The 23,259-nt window shown below is 37.4% G+C and overlaps 1 long non-coding RNA gene across 1 annotated transcript in view; it reads right to left on the bottom strand.

Annotated features, from left to right (window-relative positions):
- Positions 1-381: 381 nt before the first annotated feature.
- LOC136793923 (uncharacterized) overlaps positions 382-23,259 on the bottom strand; it is a 44,341-nt gene continuing 21,463 nt past the window's right edge. The window contains exons 3-4 of the long non-coding RNA XR_010840007.1: positions 2,628-2,826; positions 382-738 (exon numbers count right to left, since the gene is read on the bottom strand). This is a non-coding gene — a long non-coding RNA (uncharacterized lncRNA). The remainder of the gene's footprint in view (positions 739-2,627; positions 2,827-23,259) is intronic.

The following is a 23,259-nucleotide window of genomic DNA, read 5'->3' as shown; positions in this document are numbered from 1 at the left end:
GACACTGGATGCATACTCAGCTGTTAATGAAATGGTATTTTGTTTTCCGTTCCAGTGTTATTCTCTGTGAACACAGGTTTAGGATTGGATTCCTCATGGGGTGGGGTGAGTGATAGCACTCAAACCCCTAATCTCCACTCTGCACCCCTCAGGAAACCCTTAAAGGCCGAATATGCTTTGCATAACAATGGAAGAATAATGGTTTGGAACCTGTGTAATGTGGATATACAGATATACACAGAACCTCAGCCTCGTGGTAGCTTGGGTACTGTGACTGGGCAGTCACCATCTAAGAGTCTACAAGGGAAACAGTGACTTTGGTTAAATGAATATTTTGGTAGAGAAATGCAAGCTACAGGCAACTCATAGAGTCTGGAGATCACCTGCCCACCTTTGTTATTTTATTATAAAGTGAGTTGTTATAATCACAATAGGAGTCTAAGAAATACTTTCTAATTATCAACATACCCCATATGACATTAATAGCATTATTCTAAAAGTTAAGGTCAAATCACATTAATTTAAACCTACTCCATTCAGGGGGTATTCAGGACAAGAAAATACAGTTGACCCTTTGAACAACGTGGGTTTCAACTGCATGGGTCCATTTATACATGTATTTTTTTGATAGTAAATACTACAGTACTACATGCTCTGTGGTTGGTTGAATCTGTGGATGCAAAACTGCAGATACAATTTATAGTCAGCCTTCCATGTGAACAGACCTTCGGTTTCATCCTATTCAAGAAACAAAGAAAAAGAACAAGTTGACTGAAAAATGTGACAACTCTTATTTATAATTGTTTAGTCTATAGAAAAATATATATTATAGCAGATAGGATCTAAAGTTACCCCCATGATCCCCAGCTCCTAGAGTTCATATCTTTGTGTAATTCCCTCCCCTTGAGTATGGGTTGCGCCTTTGACTTGCTTCTAATCAATAGCATATGCAAAGGTGATGGGCTATATGTGATAATGTATATGTGATTATTTGATTATATTACATAAGATGTAGTGCCTTCCTGGAGTCTCTCACTCCTTTGTTGACTATGAAGAAGAAAGTTTCCATGTTGTGGGTGGCCTATGTTGGAAGATCCATGTGGGAAGGGACTGAGGGTGGCTTTTAGAAGCTGAGAATGACCTCTAGACAACAGCCAGAAAGACTGAAGCCTTCAACCCTACAACCACAAAATACTGAATTCTTCAAAAAGTGGATACTTCACCAGTTTAGCCTCAGGGGGCACCACAATACCTGTCAACACCTTGATTGCAACTGATGAGACTACACATGTGAGACATGAGAGACATGCCTACACCTTGCTTCACAGAAAAGGAATAAATATGTGTTCTTTTAAGCTGCTAAGTTTGTTAAACCTAATATATATCTTTATGTTTATAGCTACAGAATGCCTATATCTCTCTGTATATACAGCTCAAAGGCATCTGTATTAGAGTTCTCCAGAGAAGCAAGGCCAGTAGGATATGTATGTGTATATGTATGCATTTATATATACAAGGTGTGTGTGTATCTCTCTCTCTCTCTCTCTCTCTCTCTCTCTCTCTCTCCTGTCATAGGTCTACAGAGAGAGATAGAGATGGATTGATTAATTTACTTTAAGGAATTGGCTCATTTGAATGTGGAGATTGCCAAGTCCAAAAGCTTACAGGGGTAGGCTGGCATGCTGGAGACTCAGGGAAGAGTGACAATTCAAGTTCAAAAGGCAGTCTGATGGCAGAATTCATTCTTGCTTAGGAGAGGTCATTCTTTGTTCTATTAAGGCATTTAACTGATTGGATGAGGGCCACTCTAATTGTAGAAGGCAATCTACTTTATTCCGAGTTAATCAATTTAAATGTTAATCTCATCCAAAAACCACCCTCACAGAAACATCCAGAATAATATTTGATCAAATATCTGGGCACCATGGCCCAGCCAAGTTGGCATATAAAATTAAGCATCACAAGTTCACCCCTTATCAACTTGACACTCATACACATCTCCTTAAACTATACTTAATCTCCGAATAAAGACAATAACAAGGTCATACTTCTGCCTAACATGATATAGCTATCCTACATACAACTTAAAAGTTACAAACCCTTTCTCCAGAAGAGGATGCAAAGTGCTTGGGTGATGTTTACTCTTCTCCTTGCTGTCCCATAACTTAAACACTAAGATATAAAGTAATGATATTTAAATAGTACAATATAAGGTCAGTATATTTTATGTTACATGACAAGGGCATAAGAGAGGGAGGAGAACAAAGATATTTATGTAACACACGGTCATATTAATAACAAATAAGGCAGAAATACTCATGACAATTATGGTTTTCATTTCTATAACTAGTCACATGGTCATAATATTTATAACAATCTTCCCATTGTTATTCCCATTGTTTATAACTAGCCATCTGGTATTCCCTTTGCCCTCAGATAGCTCCTCACCTGGTCATTGTTCTTCACCTGGTGGGGTAACCCAAACCTTCACTCCTGAAAGTCTAGGCCATTAGTAGTACTGCTTAGATTGGATTGTTGTTGGTTCTTATTGACTTTAATCACAGATCATAGTAATACTAAGAGATGCCCTAAGGGATCTCCTGTATTTCAGACATACTTTTCCTTACCTCCATTGTAAAGTAGTTGTCCAATTCCTTCTTGGTAATCAGTATCAATCACCTCAGCCAGCACAGTAACTCCCTTTTTTGCGTGTTGATTCAGAGGCATGAGGAACCCAAAGTGGCCAGGTGGCTGTCTTAACTTCTAGTTGAATGGAATCACTGTTGTGTTTGCTGGTGGATGCATTCCTCCCTTTGGAACTGATCTCTAGATTAGCAGAGCATGAGGTCTTGGGGATAGGAAGCAACAATTTTGCTAGTGGGTCACTAGGAATAACTGTGAGGGGGTACCACTTCTGTTCCCACCTCTTGATTCCTGGACCTATGAATCCTGGCTATGAGAGAAACAGCACCGTGTATTAGACACAGATTCAGAACATGTATACAGCTTCCTGGAGAATCTTGCCCCAGCCCTGCAAGTTATCAGTATCTAGGTGACACTGTAATGGAGTCTTCAAAAGGCCATTCCACCATTCTACCAAGTCAATTGCTTCAGGATGGTGGGGAACATGGTAAGACCAGTGAATTGCATGGAAATGGGTCCATTGTCAGATGTCATTTGCTATGAAGTGAGTTACTTGATCAGAAGCAATTCTATTTTGGAACCACTCCCCCCATATCTGGAAATCATTTTCAGAGGTCTAGTATCCAGAACATATAAAGAACTCTTACAATTCTACAGTAAAAACAAACAAACAAAAACCCCAATTAAAAAATGGGCAAAGAACTTTTATAGATACTACTTTGAAGAAAATATACAAATGACTCACAAACATTTGAAAAGATGTTCAGCATCATTAGTTATTAGGGAAAAACAAATTTAAACTGCAATGAAATACTATTGCAAACCTACTAGGATTACTAAAATAAAGACTGGTAATGATAAATGTTGACAAGGATATGGAGAAATTAGAACCCTCATACATTGTTGCTAGGATTGTAAAATGGCTACTGCCACTTTGGAAAAGAGTTTGGAAGTTCCTGAAAATATTAAATCTAGACTTATCGTCAATCCAGCAATCCTACTCCTTGGTATATATTCAAGAGTAATAAAACATCTCCATTCAAAAACTTGAATGAGTGTTCACAGAAGCATTATTCATAATAGCCCAAAAGTAGAAACAACCTAAATGTCCACCGACTGATGAGTGGATAAATAAAATCTGGTATATCAGTACAACAGAATATTATTAGGTAATAAAAAGCAATCACATACTGGTGTATGCCACAACATGGATGAACCTTGAAAACATTATACTAAGTGAAAGAAGACAGTCACGAAAGGACACAGATTGTATGATTCCATTGATATGAAATGTCCAGAGAAGGTAGTTCATAGAAACTAAAGGTACATTAGTGTTGTCAGGGGCTGGGGGAGGTGAGAATCGGAGTGGCTGTTAATAGGTAAACAGGTTGTTTTGCAGGTGATGAAAATATTCTGAAATTAATTGTAATGGTTACAAAACTGTGTGAATCTTCTAAAAACCATTGAATTATACACATTAAAAGTGTATAATTGGGCTTCCCTGGTGGCGCAGTGGTTGAGAATCCGCCTGCCGATGCAGGAGACACGGGTTCGTGCCCTGGTCCGGGAAGATCCCACATGCCGCGGAGCAACTAAGCCCGTGAGCCATGGCCGCTGAGCCTGTGCGTCCGGAGCCTGTGCTCCGCAACGGGAGAGGCCACAACAGTGAGAGGCCCGCATGCCGCAAAAAAAAAAAAAAAAAAAGTGTATAATTGAATTTTGTGTAATAGGAATCATATCTCAATAAATCTGTTGTAAAACAGATTATACAACAAAAAACAAAGATTATCAAACAAAACAGAATAAAATTACATATTATGCTTTTTGGGGAAGTGTTTACAAAATGTATTTATATTTCTTTTTCATTTTGATATTGATCCTCCTAGTGGTCCTGTGAGTTAGGAGAGCATGTTTCCTGAAAAAAAATAAATAAATAAAAACCACGCACAAAATCGTTTACCTGTCATAATGCAAAATTTACATAGTTTTGTAAGCAAAGCCATGTTTTGCAAATCACTAGGCTCCATTTTGAACACATAATTTCATATTTCATCAATCTCTCCTTTTTGTGATTCTGTCTAATCATAGACTTAAATATACATTCTGCCTAATTCTAAAAGACTGTAATGGAGCTTAATGATCACTTAATTCAATTTTTAAATTTTACTTATACGGACACTGAAGCCCAGAAAAGTTAAACTCCAGCACATGAGCAACAAATGGATATGGATCTAGATGCTGGCTATTGCCTCAAGTCCAGTGATATAGATCCAAATTTGAATCTCAGACTGTCACTTTTTAGCTTCCCCACTTGTAACTCTGACCCAGACAGTTATGAAAGTGTTTTTGTTAAAATAAGACAAAATGCAGATATTAGTGCCATTGCTGTTAAACAGGGAACTTTAAAAAATCTTTTTTAAGGAGAAATGTAACATTAAATTGCCAAAATGATGTACACTACTCATCATACTGGTAAAACAGAGATATCAATTTCTCTTAATTTGTTTGAAACTTGGTACTATCACTTTTTAACTGAACCATCTTTTTTATTCTAAGTAATGACAGTTTGTCATTCCAAACCCTAGTATACTAGCTCTTCATTTTACAATTTTCTTTGAATTGCAGTAATGAGGTCATGTTATAGATGGCCTAAGTCATAACACATATATCTACCCATAGCAGACAGCTTTATTTTGAATTCAAATATCATTGCACATCATAGACCCAACATACACAAATTAAATTCTTAGATCTTCACTGTGGAAAGGGTAACATATTGGCCTAAAGCCTCATTGACACAGTAACACTTATTCCATCAGTGTGTGCATTGCAAGCTTTATCAGTCTAGGAAGAAAACATGAACATTCATATGACCATGCCACAGATATAAAAGGAAGCAAGCAGGTTGGTTTTCTCTGAAAATAAGTCAGCACAAATTTCATTTGAAGTCTTGACATGGACTTTGCTAATAGAGCTACTTTATGATGAAGATGTGTCTACATCCTATCCATAATTTACATACTTAAATTGGAGCATCCTTCAGAAGCATCTGAAAGAAGACAAAGTACACAGTGACTGGAAGTATATTAGGTATTAGTGTGTTTCTGTGATAATGCAGGAGGTATGAAGGTTAATCACTTTATTCTGTAGAGTTCCTTGGAGGGTTAGGCATGTTAGAGCTGTGGCATTTTCAAGTAGTATGCATGTGTGTGTGTGTGTGTGTGTGTGTGTGTGTGTGTGTAATCTCAGCTGTTCAACAACAAAAAAGTTGTGTATATACATATACATTTCATTGAACATGAAACATGTTAATTAGGTACAGATCTTCCTCAACTTACGATGGGGTTACTTCCCAATAAACCCATTGTGAGTTGAAAATATCATAAGTAGAAAATGCATTTAATACACCTCACCTACTGAATGTCATAGCTTAGCCTAGCCTAACTTACACATGTTCAGAATCATTACACTGGTCTACAGTGGATAAAATCATCTAACACAAAGCCTATTTTATAATAAAGTGTTGAATATCTCATGTAATTTATTGAATGCTATACTATACAACAGAATGGTGGTAAGTGTATCAGTTGTTTACCCTTGTGACATGGTGTGGCTGACTGGGAGCCATGGTTCACGGCTGCTGCCCAGCATCAGGAGACAGTATCCTACCGCATATCGCTAGCCCAGGAAAAGATCAAAATTCAAAATTTGAAGTACAATTTCTACTGAATGAGTATAGCTTTCAAACATGTAAAGTCGAAAAATCTTATGTTGAACTGTTATGTCAGGGACTGTCTGTACTGAAAATGTTAATATTAAATAATAACATTATACACATGAAAGCACAATAAAGCATCCTAATGAAATTATCATATTATAGAAGTATTCTCATACTTATACATATCTTAGTGTTTCATAAGCCTTTATATTTTTCATAAATGAATGATGACAGTGGATGCTTACTGAGTACACCAAAGAGTTCAGACATCAAACACTTTCAGTGTAAGATTGCAACCTACTGTTCTGACTAATTTAAAGTTTTACAGCTGCCATTGATTTTTGGAATTAACCTCATTGGTCAATTTTCTTTATATTAGTGTTGCTATAAATAAACACTGATAAGCTCAAATATACAGATTTGTTTCCTTTCTTAATTCATTTCTTTTTCTTTAGTTTCAGTTGTTTATTTGTTGCTCTTGCTTTATTTTGCTTTCTTGTCTCATCCCTCCTTGTATTGTCATTCTGGTATTGTTTACAATGGCATTCCCTTTTGAAATATTTCACTAACAAGGTTCCCTAGGGCATATTTGTTTCTTCTAGTTTCCTCTTTTTTTTCAAACATCATCTTGCTTATGTTCAATCAAATCAATATGGTTAACTGATTCTTGTAATACTCTTCATTGTCATAGAACTAATGTTTCTTTCTAGAGATTTTAACTTACACCTTTATTTTGCTTTCCTCTCACATGCACAGAGACTATACAGTTCCTTTAAAGCTTACATGTTGAACGAGTGTATACTGAAAGGGGGGTTTCCTTGGAAACACTAAGTATGGAAAGCCTTTATATCTGCCTGCTCATCAACTAGTGAATTGACAGCTGTTTCTCTGTAAAGTCTGTCAGTTTATTTCAGAATACTATGCACATTGTTAATAGGAAAATGTACAAAAAATCAGAATTGCTTCACTGGATACAGTACTAAGGGAGAGAGAATTTAATGTGCTTCACAGATAGAATAAAACATTTCTTTTAAAGCTTTAAGAATTTTACATGGGAGTATGACCTCTTGGTGTCTTCATAAGGGATTTTCATTCATTTAGATGGAGCTGATCAAATAAAAATTATTTTTCATTTGTTTTTATCTCCTACCATTATTTTAAATTAAATATAAAATAATGTGATTTTTGCTCGTGCTTTTTTTTTTTTGCTAATGCTTTTTAAAATTGGGTTCTTACTGGAATGAAGTACAATAATAATTCATGTTTATACAAAGATATATTATGCTTCTTGAGTACTTATAAATTTGTTGATAGGTTAAAAGTCCGTGAGAATTTATTTTATCTTTTGCTTGTTTCATAGAAAAAATATATATGATATAAGTGACTTTTTAGCAAGCTAGATAGACTTCCTTTGTTTGTAAAGTATTTGCATAGAATTCTTCAGGTTAATTCTTTAGATATATTCGATTCTAGCTTTTCCCACCAACAGTACACAAGGGTTCCCTTCTCTCCACATCCTCACCAATGTTTGTTCTTTCTTATCTTTTTGATAATAGCCATACAATAGGTGTTAGCTGATATCTCAATGTGGTTTTGATTTGCATTTCCCTGAGGATTAGTGATGTTGAGCAGTTTTCATGTACCTGTTGGTCATCTGTATGTCTTCTCTGGAAAAATGTCTCCTCAGATCTCCAGCCCATTTTTAAATCAGATATTTTTTTTTGTTATTGAGTTGTAGGAGTTCTTTATATATTTTGCATATTAACCCCTTATTAGATTTATGATTCGCAAATATTTTCTCCTATTTGGTGTATTGTCTTTTCATTTTGTTGATTAATTCCTTTGCTGTGCAGAATCTTTTTAGTTTGATGTAGTCCCACTTGTTGATTTTTGCTTCCGTTGACTCTACTTTGGTGTCAACTCCAAACAATTCATCACTAAGACCAATGTAAAGGATCAAGGCACAGGGAGAGCACAAAGATAGCACCTGCCTTCTGAGGTCTCTGGAGACGATTATAGTCAGCCCTTAGACGTGTGTTTAATTAGAAGCCTGTCCCTCAGGCTGCAGCTATGAAGATAATAGGCCTCTTCCACAGACACTGAGCATTTCAGTCCTCTGCCCTGGGAGGTGGCTGTTAAGAATTCTTTCTGTTTGTTACAGCTCTGTGGCACCTGAGAAATGTAAACCCCACTGGCTATCAGAGCCAGGTGATCAAGAGGTGTCCCTTGGGTGGCACCTGCAAAAACTGGAGCAGCAGAAGTTTGCACAAGCTCCTTTCTGGAAGATACTGGTGATCTGGAACAAGACAGAGGGAGAGTGTGAAGATGGCACCCACCAGCCTCCCTCTTTGGAGAGCATTTCCGTAGGCCCCTAGATTTGTGTTAAATTAGATGTGCCTGCCCCTCAAGTCCAAGCTTTAAGATAAGCAACTAGGTCTCTTTCACAGAAGACTGTGCATTTCAGTTGGCTGCCTCTGCACAGGCTCTGGGAAGGGGGTGGGAGGAAGATAGTCAGGTGAGTCCACAAGAACCTGTTAAGAAGTGTTTCTTAGATCACTATAGTCTTATAGATGAAGGCCCTGTTGGCTTTTAGAGCTAGATGTTTTGAGGGTTCATCTCTCAGGTGCAGGCCTTAAAAGTTGGGGTACCAGATGTGGGGTTCAAACCCTTTGCTCTTCAGGGAGAAGCTCAGGGTTGTGAGTTCCTTTTGCAACATTGCTTGCTGTGCCAAGGGTAGAGCTTATGGCCAGATTGTGTCTCAGCCTCTCCTACCCATTTTGATGTGGGTTTTTTCTTGTTTGCCTGATGTATAGGAGTTGCTCGGCTATTTTGGGGGTTTCTTTGAGAGGAAATTGTTTCTTATGTAGCTATAGTTTCATTGTGTTTATGGGAAGAGGTGAGTTCAGTATCCTACATTGCCATCTTGAACAGGACCCCACATTAGTTTGAATTACCTATTAGGTCCAACAGGAATGAGATATTACTTGAAACTATGGCCCAAGAGTGACCCTGAAAGGGAGATTGACACTGCTGCTTGGAACCCCCATCCAGAACCCTCCAAGAAGAGAAGCCAGAAAATAAAAAGGATAGTAAACCTGTAGCCAGAAGGCCTGGCCTCTGGGCTCCCAGGTCCATGGGCATTTGTATAAATCCCACCGCAGCTGAAAAATTCTATGAGAAAGACCCAGCTCCAGACCATGAAACCAGACTCTGGTTCCAAGCCTTAATAACCAGCTTGCTTAGGTTTGGGTGTTTCACAATTACACATTCCTAAATTTCCCTCAAGAGGCCCATAACTTAGTAGCATTGGGATGATGGGTCATGGCTTAAGGAAGGGATTTGGCAGAGCTAGTAAATCTTCTGTCATTAAATAACCTGTATCTTTCCAGAAACTTTCCTTCAGGTTCCACGGGTCAAGCGACCTTGATCCCAGTGGTAGTAGGGTAGCCAGATAGCCTGGTGACCTCATCCTTATTTCAGTCCTTTCTTGTCTGTACTTACCAATCTATTGACTCATCCAAGAGCAGAGCCAGATTAAATCATCAGTTTCATGTTTGAGAAATGGTGACAACAAAATACAGGGCTTTGTTTATGTCACTGTTAGTTTGGTTTACTCCTGTACCTGGAAATAGGCAATGGAGAAAATACTCATAAAGTGTACTTCATGAGCATAAGGTCTCAATATTTCTCCTTGCTTTTCTTGAAGTCTGTACGCCCAGAGTTTTGTGGTCTCTGAAGATTGTGAAAAGTGATGCATCTGCCACGCCAGCTGAATTTGTTGCCTTTTATTGTATTTTGGGTCAGGGTGGATGGAGTATGTACCACTTGTTTCCACCTGTTACCATCTAAGGGAATTTAAGTATATTGTTCCATGCTGCATTTACTACTAATCATCCGGCCTACGCCAGGTTTAGTTTGATAGGCCTGACCATGGCTTGCCACACATGATTATCCTGGACCAATCTCTGGCAAGTGGGAGTCAATGGAAATCCTTTGAAATAAATTAGGGCTACCTCTGAACCTGGGTGGGTAAGATTTACTAAGGTACCATACCTGGGCTACGCTAGAGATGAATGAATTCTTGATAAAATCAGGGAAGGAAGAATGCTAGAAGGCAACCAAGTGAGCACTGAGGAACTCTCAGTGAGGGTGAGGGATGCTGATGTATATTTTCAGGCTCAAGATTTTCACGCAGGTTCTGGATATGATGTTCAGGTGCTGTTCCAAATTCCACTCATGCTTCTGATGCTTTCTTTACCAGGGGAGGTAGGAAAACAGTGTCCACTCCTTTTAGTTCTATTATTTTAGTAGTTCCTAATTCCTTTAGGGTCACAGAGAAGGGAAGCATATATTCTAATTTTATAAATTCAGAAATTTGGGTCAGGATGGGGTTATTTTTTTAAATATATATATTAATTAATTAATTTATTTATTTATTTTTGGCTGTGTTGGGTCTTCGTTTCTGTGCGAGGGCTTTCTCTAGTTGCGGCAAGTGGGGGCCACTCTTCATCACGGTGCATGGTCCTCTCACTGTCGCGGCCTCTCTTGTTGCGGAGCACAGGCTCCAGACGCACAGGCTCAGTAGTTGTGGCTCACGGGCCTAGTTGCTCCGTGGCATGTGGGATCTTCCCAGACCAGGGCTCGAACTCGTATCCCCTGCATTGGCAGGCAGTCTCTCAACCACTGAGCCACCAGGGAAGCCCAGGATGGGTTTTTTGATAAGCATAATTTATGTTTTGCTGGCTTGGTTATATTTATAAAACATCCAGTGCATCAGTAATGCCTAATACTTATATTTGCTACATTACACGCCCATGTTGATTGTTATTTTCAACCATATACAATACATGTTTTCTTTCAATGAGCTATTTAAGATTATTTTACATCAACTTATGCTTTGAAGAATAAAATTAAAATATGATACAGATACACACATATACACATGTAACTACACATGCATGCAAGGAGTACCAAGACATAACAAGATTTAAGAAGGCACAACAATCTTAAAAGCATTTACGATAACATGAAATGTAATATATTTATTTTCTTATTGTCTTGGATTAATGGGATTTTACATTTATGAAAACCTCTGTATGTGTTATTTAATCATATATTTTTGTTTTCTTAACAAATGGAATGGTGGCCATTAGAGGGTGGGAATGACTAGAAAGAAGTGAGCATAACTTAATAAGAGAAGGGTTAGAAAATACAGGCTTTCTTATAGCTGAGAGGATTAAAAGTATAGATAAGAAGTATTTTCAAACAGTTTTTCTCTTTTGTTATTTATCATCTACTTCTTTCTCAGCTATATGTATTTCTGATTTTTTATAATATATTTTTCCCATTGGTTGCTGGGATAAAAAATACCTGTTATTGTAGTGTGGCATTAAAATGGACTATCAAATCCTTTTATTGTAGGAGTCTATATGGAAGCAAATTGAAATAAAAGGATTTGATATTTGTAAAAACCAAATACCTGAAATCACTAATAAGTTCTATGATTTGCAAACTTGAACTAAAGCTGAAACAAAACTGTCGCGTTTTCCCTCTTTTTTTTTTTTGGCCCAACAATTCCCTTTTTGTACTTGAAATATTTTGCATTCTGCTTTTATCAACTGGATTATTATTTAAAAAGTTCTTAATCTGAATTGGTACTCTTCCTGTGGTTTTGTGAACTCTCATTTCTCAGGTGCAGTCATACTTTGTGAGCTAGATCACAGAAGCTAACACTGGAGCCCTAAAGAGAGCACAGAGAGAATGGATTTATTGTTATCGTCATCTAAAACTCACTCAGGTTTCTTTGACATTTAACAATATGTAATACTTTCCTGCAGAGTAATTAGACATAAATAGTATATGGTTTAAGAATATGACTTGATTAACATTAGGTTTAAACATCTGAATCAATTTAGAATTCTACTTTTCTATGATCCAGGTCATTTACATCTAACAACGATGCTATGTTAAATTTTTTGCCTGGTTCAATATAATGCTAATCAACTTCTCTTTCCATCTCTGTCTCTATTCTCTGTGTCTCTTTGGTACCATGTGTTTCCACTCTCGTGTCTGGTTTTTCTCTCCTTTTGAGACTGTGTTCCTCCCTTACTGGCCTTCCTGTCTCTTCTGTCCTGTGAGGTTCCTGAGTACAGATCTACCTGCTCTCAACTCTAAATCCAATGTATCAAGTAGGCATAAAATGTGTTCTGTGAGTTGGGGTTAGGACAGTAGAAAAGCCAGCACTGGGGATGGTTGGCTCTGTACCGCCAGCCCAAAGGTGTTAGTGCAACTGGTACAGTTGGTGATGGAAGAAGAAAGACTGAGCAAGATGGTAAAACCTGAGTTAGATCTGGAGATAGAACAGCCAAGTAGCAATTGTTCAGGGCACCATCTAGAAGAGAAGCTGAAATATCACTAAAATGAAAGAGCTGTTTAAGCCCAGTTTCCACACATAACTCCTTACATAACTGGAAAAAATGTAAATTGGCCACACTCCTGCCAAAGTAGACAGTGCCTTTGAATGAAAAGGAAGAGAATAAGTGAAAGCATTCTCACAGTGCTGATGCATAGGCTAAATGTTTTTTGCCACAGTCAGATGCTATAGTCTGTTTAAAATCTGAGCTGGAATAATGCCTGGGTCTACTGTGGTTTACCTGGAATGAGTGATTTTCATAAAATTTAATTTAATCTAAATTTAATTCCTCTAATATGCTTCTCAGGAAGCAGTCTGGTTCATACCTCTGCAAAGGAAAACTGAAAAGACAACAAGAACAACAGGAAAGTAAGAAACTCTTTGTAACAGTTTTTCATAACATGGATTCTACTTAATCAGGGGATAAGAGCTAGGAAGCAAAGTTGTTTTTGTATACTGTTTTCGTCAATGCAAAGATCAGTCTTCTTTCACCCTCTAAAAATTTGAAACATATTTAAAGAATATAATTTTAAATAGATGGTATAGTATTAGCTTTTTAAGGTACCTGCATATATTTATGAAACTGTGGGTGAAAACATCAAGTGTCAGTGAGAGCTGGGAGGGGAGTGTAGGTGTTGGTATCCTTGAGATCCAGGCATTCTTTGACATAGGCAGGGAATGAACAAGTGCAGGTGCACAATGGGAAAGGAATTATTTTTCCTTTTTTCTTGATTTCTATAACTTCCAGATGTTGGAAGTGATGGGTGGTGTAGAGGCAAGGGGTGGGGGGTGGTGTGTGGTTATGGCTGCAACAAGACAAAGAAGTTGTATTTAGAGAAGGAGACCTGAAGGACTGATATCTATGTTCAACTACCAAGCAAATAAATGACAGAGAAAGGGACCAAAAACTGTAAAAACATTTTAAAGTGTGATAATATGTAAAGCAAGCATATTATAAATTTACCAACTTATAAACAATATTGGTCCATTATGGTAGATTTTGGGGCTATTGAAATAAAGCAAGCTGTATAAAACTTATTTGAGAAGATGGAAACATGAATGGGAATGAGCAAAATGTTTGGAATTGAGATTGCTTGTGAAAATAAAGATCTGGGGAAATATATATAAAGGCTACAGTTTTGAGATGTGTTTCAATGATATTTTTGTTATACTTTGCAGAATGACAGATTTTTTCCATTTTTGTCAGTCAAAAACTATTTAATGAATATTTACTAGGTGCCAGGCACTGTTTTAAGCAGTGACTAATTCGGAGTTCCCACATGCAGGAGGTTATTCTGGCCTAGGTTTTCTGGTGTTGATAAGTGACATATAAAATGAGATAGGACAGACAAGGGGAGGAGAGAGCTTTAGCTTAGCTAGCATGGTGAAGAAAGGTATCTCTGAGAACTTTGACTTGGGTAATGTGGAGTCAGTTGTGCAAAAATTCTGGAGAATAGCATCCATAACAGAAAAAATAGCAAGATCAAAATCCTCAGTGATGAGAATGATCTTTGCCTCTTAAAGAAACAGAAATAAGGAGAGGGTGGCTAAAGTGTAGTGAATGTGAAGGGAGATTAGATCAGAGAGGTAAGCAAGGGCCAGATTTTATAGGATCTTAGAAGCTGTGGTAAAGTTTTATTCTGATTACCATGGGGTGCTATTGGTAAGTTTTTAGAAAGGGAGGAAGTAATGATATAAGCCCAGAAAAACACTGGGGAGGATGGATCACTGTGAATTCAGAGTGGGAGACAAGGAAGTCTCTTAGGAAGTTAATGTATTATTCTAGGTGAGAGATGATGATGGTTTGGACTAGGTTGTAGCAATAAAAAAAGATGAGAAATGACCCAATTGGGGAGATATATTTGAAGTAGAGACAGGAAGAATTAGTGATTGATTAATTGATGAGTGTGAGAAAAAAAAGAGTACTTAAGGATCAAACCAAGTTTTTACATTTGTGATACCAGATGAATGGTGTGCTATTTATTGAGAAATAAAAGGTCTGAAGCTAAGTGCATTTCACAGGGTAGAATTTATGTTTTACTTGGGCTTTATTAGGTTGCAGTGGTGATGACAAGTAAATAGTTAGTTATGAATTTGGAGCAAAGGTGAATTGATGAGTCTGGAGATGTAACTTAGAGGGTCATCAGCGTAAGTGTAATTTATAGCCATTTGGTAAAAGTCAACTAAAGAGAGAGAACACCAAGTAAAGGGTCAAGGAGAGTCCTCAGGGAAAAGTTTAAAAATTTGACAGGGGAGGAGGAGGAGGCAATAAAGGCAACTGAGAATATGTAAGCCGGGAATTGATGGGAAAATCTGTTAAGTGTGATTATCCAGTAGTACATAAAGATTGTCAATAAAGAAACAAGAATCAAACAGGTCAAAAGTTGTTGAGAAGTAGAAGATAAAGAGGGAGGACTAAACATTAGTAAAATACCTCTCTTTCTAATGTAATATAATCTTCCCAACTTGGGCCTCTCAACTTCCGTCTGTTGGTGGAGCCTGACTCAGTGTCAAGGAAACAATCCTATTTCTAGGTCAGTAATTCCTATTCTCAGGATCTTATTTAACCTTATTAACTTATTTCCTGATTGTTGGTTTGCTCCTCAATGACTAGGGTGACTATATGTCCCAGTTTGCTCAGGAAAGTCTCAGGTAATGCTTTTTAGTGCTCCATTTTATGACCCCAAATGTGTAATAAATTATATGGTCACCCTATCATCAATCTTATGAGTTTGAAACAACAGGGGCAAGGACTCAGTTATAGGGAAGCTATTCTGCTTATGTAAAGTACAAGAGAGTATTTGCTGCTTTTGACTTGAAAAGCAGCTGAGTCCTGTGAAGGCTTTAGAGATCTGGTGAAGTTCCAAACATAAGCTGATAGTGACAGGTCTGGTCAGGTACAGTGAGATGGCCTGTTCCAAAGTGCATTTCACTGTGTATGGCAGTGAGGTTTTGGAAGGGAAATAATCTTGTACTCATATTGCTGTCTGCAGGCTCAAGAGATACCTCACTGGGTGTTTGTAATTTGGTTCTGGACTGGTTTCAGAGCTTCCCAGCCTTTTTCATGCCATTGCACATATTGAACATGATAATATATTTGCTGTTCATTGGAGTAAATGTACCAGGCTATGAATTGCCTGGAGGACACAAGTGCTCGGTAATGAGTAACCCATTCATGACACAGCAGTGTGTTATGACACAGGGAAAGATGCGTGAAGAAGACACGCATCTTAGAATGCAGGTGAGAGAGTCCTGAACAATTTTACAAGAGGCAGGGGAAATAGCTCTTGTGATACAGAACTGAAAATGCCTGCCTAGTAAGGGAGTGGACACAATGTTTCCATGTGGGCTCCCCACTTAATTCAGTACCAGAGAGAAATGTACTACTTGAGAAAGAAAGACATTTCAAATTATAATTAGTGAGTGCCACGTATCACCATTATGTTTTCTATAGATTGAGAAAAGACAGTAATTTTTCCAAAGCAATTCTCTAGGAGAATAAATCATTTGTGTTGGTGGATTTCTACCCCTTCTAAGATAAGGTAAACAGACTAGCATAATTAAAATATTTATGGGCTAAGTCTTCCATTTGAGTTTATATTCATAACTTTTGGATTCTAAAAAAAAAAAAACCATTGGTAGGCTGACTTCAACTACATTCTCACTTACTTTGGAGGTTCTAAGCCTTGGGTTCTATGAACTGTTACCTATGATAATGGTTTTATGGGTGGGGAATTGCTTATTTTCTAAATTTGGTGGGTATAGGGCCAGAGCTGTGAAAATCTTATGTCTTACTAACATTGTGAATTATTCAAAGTAAGGCTCAGGAGAAACTTATTATTGAATAATTCAACAAGTTAATTCCTAAAAGACTACACTGATTCCAGTGAAAAGCCAAGGCTTCAGCTGCTAAAAGAACCCTAACTATAACAGCTGAGACAGAGCAGAATTAGAGGGCTGGGAGGGGGATAATTATCGAATGTTAATTAATTCACAAAAGCAAGATATTTTGAGTTTGGCCTTTGTTCGAGACTTTAAATTTGGATTTTTAACTTGCGAAAAGATTTAATTTTTAGATTTAGTTTTTCACAGAAAATTTTGCAGTGGAAGGGATTTTATATTCAAATGTGCGGCCTCTCTTATAATGGTGTTTTGTTTTGCTTTTACTCTTAGTTTTCTTTTTGTGTGTGTGTGTTTTAAATAGATCTTTATTGGAGTATAATTGCTTCATAATACTGTGTTAGTTTCTGTTGCACAACAAAGCAAATCAGCCATATGCATACATATGTCCCCATATCCCCAACCCCTTGTGTCTCCCTCTCATCCTCCCTATGCCACCCCTCTAGGTCATCACAAAGCACGGAGCTGATCTCCTTGTGCTATGCTGCTGCTTCCCACCAGCCAACTATTTTACATTTGGTAGTGTATATATGTCGATGGTACTCTCACTTTGCCCCAGCTTCTCCCTCCCACTCCATGTCCTCAAGTCCATTCTCTATGTCTATCTCTTTATTCCTGCCCTGCAACTAGGTTCATCAGTACCATTTTTTTTTTTTTTTTTAGATTCCATATATATGCATTAGCATATGGTATTTATTTTTCTCTTTCTGACTTACTTCACTCTGTATGACAGACTCTAGGTCCATCCACCTCACTAAAAATAACTCAGTTTTCTTCCTATATGTGTGCCACATCTTCTTTATCCATTCATCTTTCGATGGACACTTAGGTTGCTTCCATGTCCTGGCTATTGTAAATAGTGCTGCAACGAACATTGTGGCACATGTCTCTTTTTGAATTATGGTTTTCTCGGGGTATATGCCCAGTAGTGGGATTGCTGGGTCATCTGGTAGTTCTATTTTTAGTTTTTTAAGGAACCTCCATACTGTTTTCCATAGTTGTTGTATCAATTTACATTCCCACTCACAGTGCAGGAGGGTTCCCATTTCACCACATCCTTTCCAGCATTTATTGTTTCAAGATTTTTTGATAATGGCCATTCTGACTGGCATGAGGTGATACCTCATTGTAGTTTTGATTTTTATTTCTCTAATAATTAGAGATGTCAAGGATCTTTTCATGTACCTCTTGGCCATCTGTATGTCTTCCTTGGTGAAATGTCTATTTAGGTCTTCCCTCCATTTTTTAAACTGGATTGGTTTTTTTTTTTCATATTGAGCTCCATGAGCTGTTTGTATATTTTGGAAATTAATCCTTGATCTGTTGTTTCATTTGCAAATATTCTCTCCCATTCTGAGGGTTGTCTTTTTGTCTTGTTTATGGTTTCCTTTGCTGTACAAAAGCTTTTAAGTTTAATTAAGTGCCATTTATTTATTTTTGTTTTTTATTTCCATTACTCTAGGAGGTGGGTCAGAAAAGATCTTGCTGTGGTTTATGTCATTGAGTGTTTTTCCTGTGTTTTCCTCTAAGAGTTTTACAGTGTCTAGTCTTACATTTAAGTCCTTAATCCATTTGGAGTTTATTTTTGTGTATGGTGTTAGGGAGTGTTCTAATTTCATTCTTTTACATGTAGCTGTCCAGTTTTCCCAGCACCACTTATTGAATAGGCTGTCTTTTCTCCATTGTATGCTCGTACCTCCTTTGTCATAAATTAGGTGCCCATGCGGGCATGAGTTTATCTCTGGGCATTCTATCCTGTACCATTGATCTATGTTTTTGTGCCAGTACCATACTGTCTTGTACCTTTGCGGTGTAGTTTGAAGTTATGGAGCCTGTTTCCTCCAACTCCATTTTTCTTTCTCAAGAGTGCTTTGGCTATTCAGAGTTTTTTGTGTTTCCATAGCAATTGTAAAATTTTTTGTTCTAATTCTGTGAAGAATGCCATTGGTAGCTTGATAGGGATTGTATTGAATCTGTAATTGCTTTGGGTAGTATAATCATTTTCACAGTGGTGATTCTTCTGATCCAAGAAAATGGTATATTTCTCCAACTGTTTATGTCATCTTTGATTTCTTACATCAGTGTTTTATAGTTTTCTGAGTACAAGTCTTTCACCTCCTTAGGCAGGTTTATTCCTAGGTATTTTATTCTTTTTGTTGCAATGGTAAATGGGAGTGTTTCCTTAATTTCTCTTTCTGATTTTTGATTGTTGTTGTATAGAAACGCCAGAGATTTCTGTGCATTAATTTGTATCCTGCCACCTCAATAATGGTGATATTTTATTATTGGAATCTCTTAATATTGTCAAGTGATTTCTCTGCAGAACTCCTACTAGGCTCTATGACACAATGTGGTGGATGTAAAATTAAGGAGGAGAAATATCATAGACAGTGAAATTTTAGCCCTTGAGTATAAAGTGGATATGTTACAGAGGATTTCAGATTAACCTTTGCTCTAACAAAATTCCTTTGGTGAAATAATAACAGTCTTCTGCAGTGCCCATCTGCCTGCAGTATTCATACTGCCTGTACTTGGACCCCTGCCAGCTGACTGCTCTGTTGCTATTTTAAGAAACATTCTGATTTTGGTTTCAGTATGAAATTACTATTAATTGTCTTTCCACCCAAATATATGCAATTCCTGGCATTCACCTTTCCTGAATGTGTTTATCTCCAAGTATTCAGCCTGGTATTAACCCATGGCTTTAATTATATGATGTAGCATTTTACTTAGTCTAGTCCTGGGCCAAACTATTCTTTTTGTTTCTTGATATGTCCCATTACCATCCAAAGCCATTGATCACACAGTTGTTCTCCCATGACCTGAGCTTTTCAGTGTGACCCAAGCCATAGCTTAATGTGATGTGTTTATATCCAGTCTGGACTAGAAGAAAGCAGTTTGACCTTGTTTATAAAAAGAATGTTTATTGTAAGAGTACATGGACTAAAAAGTTGAAAACAAAATACTACCTGGTGATAGGTAGTGAGAAAAAAATTTTGAAATTTAATATTTTTGAGATCAACTCATCTCGTTGCATTGTGGATGTAATAATAAAACACCAAAGCTGTCAAAGATTTCTTTCCTCCTGTTTCTTCCATTTCTCTTTCTGCAGAGCTGAGTTGAAGACTCAAATCCATCTTAGCTCCAGAGCCAGGGGACCAAACCTCTGTGATTCACTACCTCTCTGTACATTATGCTTTACTCCACATGACCTGACTCCTCCTTCCATACCTCTTATTAATTTATTCCCAAGGGTGGGAGGCTGGTTTCTTTGAAAAAAGTGAGAATGATAAATAGTGTCCAAGCAGCAAATGCCAGGTGTCATGGAACACAATTCAGAGCTTAACTGTAGAGCCAGGCAAACTGTAGTTATTTAAACTATATGTTTTTTCCTTAGATCTCATATTAGTTAGATGCAGACTTTAGAGTTAGCAATATCTGATCTAGGTTTCCTTCTCACATCTAACACTCAATGTGTAACCTCTGGAAAGCTACTTAAACTCTTAGAACTTCAGTCTCTTCGTATGTAAAATGAGGAGCTAGGTCTGCTTTCCATTGGGTTTTTGTGAGGATTGAAATGATACTTAAGCACAAGGCTGGCCACTGGTAAGAGCTCAATAAATGGGAAACATTTATAAGAGTGACACTCCTCTATGTTCTGAGAAAACTCTTGGTATAAAATCCATTTTTAAAGAATTTCCTTCCCTTTCTTCATCCTGGGGTGTTTTTATTTGTAAGGAAAACCCTATCAGGTGGAGAATTTGTTTACTTAGGGAGAGAAGTTTGTGCTGGTGCAAATGCTTACTTACTAAGGTTACTCACCTGCTGGGTTTTGTCAAGGAATTAGCACTGTGAAAAAAAAGAGGCAAAGCAGTCTTCCCTCAGGTTGAGACTCAAACTAAAGTTTTGTAATGTATTTGGGGCAACAGGTACTCATTTCATGCACTGATCTTTTCTTTCTATACTTTCTTCCTTCCTTCTTTCCTTCCTTCCTTTCTTTCATTTTGAGATATGTTCTACATACAGAAATATCATAGTTTAATCATCCATTTCACTTTTTATTGGCTGTATTCATCAGGATTCTTTTAGGGGAACAGGACAACTATGATTATTATAAAAATAAAATATTTAGTATAGTAATAGACTTTACACAAATTTGAGAGTAGCTGGGAAAGTAAAGTTCTGGAAGGGAGAATTCAGCAGTCAGAGAGAGAGAGAGAGAGAGTCACTAACCAGGTTCCTCCTGAAACAGCATCATAATGCAAGTCAAAACTTTCAGGTAGAACCAAAAAGTCAAACATATCCAACTACCAAAGTGGACAGGACCTGTAGAGAGGTATTTTCATCAGTATAGACCAAGTGATTTGTGGTGGTCCAGGAGCCAACTTTGATCAACAAGTCCAGCAAGTAGACAGTACTTTTTTTTTTTTTTTTTGTCTATCTACTTGACCATAACAGTCTGAGAATAATGACAGCTGCTTTGTTTACTCCTTCCAAGTCTCAAAGAAGTCCTTCTTTTAGCCAACTCTTCTTACATGGAACTATGCCGGGAAGAGAATTCTAGAAAACATAGTTTCCAATTTAACTAAATTGACATGATGCAAACTATCACATTAATATGTGGGTTATTTCCAGTTGTGGTAAGCAGAATAATGGTCCCAGAACATGTGAATATGTTACCTTACATGACAAAGTGGATTTGGGGACTTTACAGATGTGACTAAGGTTAAGGATCATGAGATGAGATTATCTGCATGGGCTCAACCTAATCTTATTCTTCCTTAAAAGGGAGGAACTTTTCCAGGCTATGGTCAGAGGCTGAGTGTGACTATGGAAGAATGATCAAAGGTATGCAATGTTGCAGTTTTGAAGTTGGTGGAAGGGAGGCCATGAGCCAAGGAAAATGGGTGGCTTCTAGAAACTGGAAAAAACATATAAAAGTTATGACTCACCTCAGAATTGTATCTGTACAATCTTTATACACATTTGCTCTATTATTTCCATTGACTGGAAGGGCCAAGTAAGGGCTACAGTTTCAGCTATTTGTGCAGATTTGGCTTCTGGGAGAGGGTTAGATTTGAGCAGGACTGAGACTGAGTAGATTAGATTTATATCCAAGTTAAGAGCCTCTTTGTCTGGTTCCTAAATGCAAGGTCAATCTAGAAGAAAAATGGTGGGTGTTTTTAGTCAAGAATAAGGTATGAGTAGCCAGAAGAATCATGAGATAAAATAGATATTCTAAAACTAAGTCAGTAGAGGTCCCAGTTAACTTTGCTGCCACCAATGCACACGAACGAGAGGACTAGCTTTTGCTCCGAGGTCAATGAGAGGCTGTGATAAGTAATAGGTTTTCTCATATCCATTGTATGTGCACCCCAAACTTGACCTGATCTTCCAGGTTCAATTAGAAAAAAAGATTTGTAGTAATTGCGGAGTCTAAAGGAGTCTTTCTATGTGAGTTATTTAAATTATTAAAGACAACCTAGTGTCTACCAAGGAAAAGGCTTATGTGTGTCAGCATTTATCATATCAGAAAAGTTAGGAATTTGATATCCATATAGCCTATGGGACCAAGAAATCCTTTTAGTAATTACCCAGGGAAAGTCATGAGTAGTTTCCAGTATTTGAGAAGAAAGAGACTTTACATTTTGTCTGATGTTATAGCCTAGATAATGCACTTAGGTCTGACAAAATTGGAGGTCATAGGTAGACGCTTTGTCTTTCTTTTATGGTAATGCTATTCTCAAGTGAAGGGAATTAATTCTATAAGACTCAGAGAGCATAATAGAAGATCATCAACATACTGTATATGAGTGGATTCCTGGGAATGGAATGTCTCTAAGTTTATGATTAAGTATTAAGCAAGGAGTAAGAGGGCACTTCTGTAAACCCTGGGGCCTAACTATTCAAGTATATTATTGATTTTTCCCAAGTGAATGCAAATACTAGATACCATAAGCCTGGGTATAAGTGTATATTGAAAAATGTTGAGTGTAGATCTAACACCATAAAGTAAATAGCTATGTGAGTGATCAAGGAAAAGATGATATTGGGGTTGGGGAACAGAGGGAAGCAGAGAAGCACAATCTTCTAATGACTTTTAAAACTTGTGCAAATCAGTAGCTGTATCTACTTGTCTTTTTGATGGGCAGAACAGGAGTTGTACAAGGTCTAATACAAGGACTAATGAGTTGTTTCAGAAGGTACACAAATATAATGGCCCACAGCTCTTTTTAGAGCAGTCACTCATTTTAGTGGCTCTTGGGCTAATTTCAAGGGCTCAGCCAGATCGATTGAGGCCATTAAGAGTTCAGCCTCATTTATGTGTCCTTCATCTGAACTGTTTCTAGCCTAGAAGCTCTTGGAGACAGATTCAGATCTTGAGGTATTAATAGAAGAGGTTTCAAGTAACAACTATGCTTTCATCAAACTACACACTGAGAATATTTGTCTAGAAAGTGGCTGTCTAATCCAAATGTAATAGGGCCATCCCATTTCTAAAGTAGGTTTTGTCGCAGCAGATTCACTGGAGTGAAATACCTAAGCAGAGAAGCATGTTGATTATGTTGCCATGTCTCAGACAGAC

This window comes from Kogia breviceps, chromosome 3, assembly GCF_026419965.1.
Source record: "Kogia breviceps isolate mKogBre1 chromosome 3, mKogBre1 haplotype 1, whole genome shotgun sequence".
Taxonomy (NCBI): domain Eukaryota; kingdom Metazoa; phylum Chordata; class Mammalia; order Artiodactyla; family Physeteridae; genus Kogia; species Kogia breviceps.
This window is presented reverse-complemented; position numbering and strand designations above follow the sequence as displayed.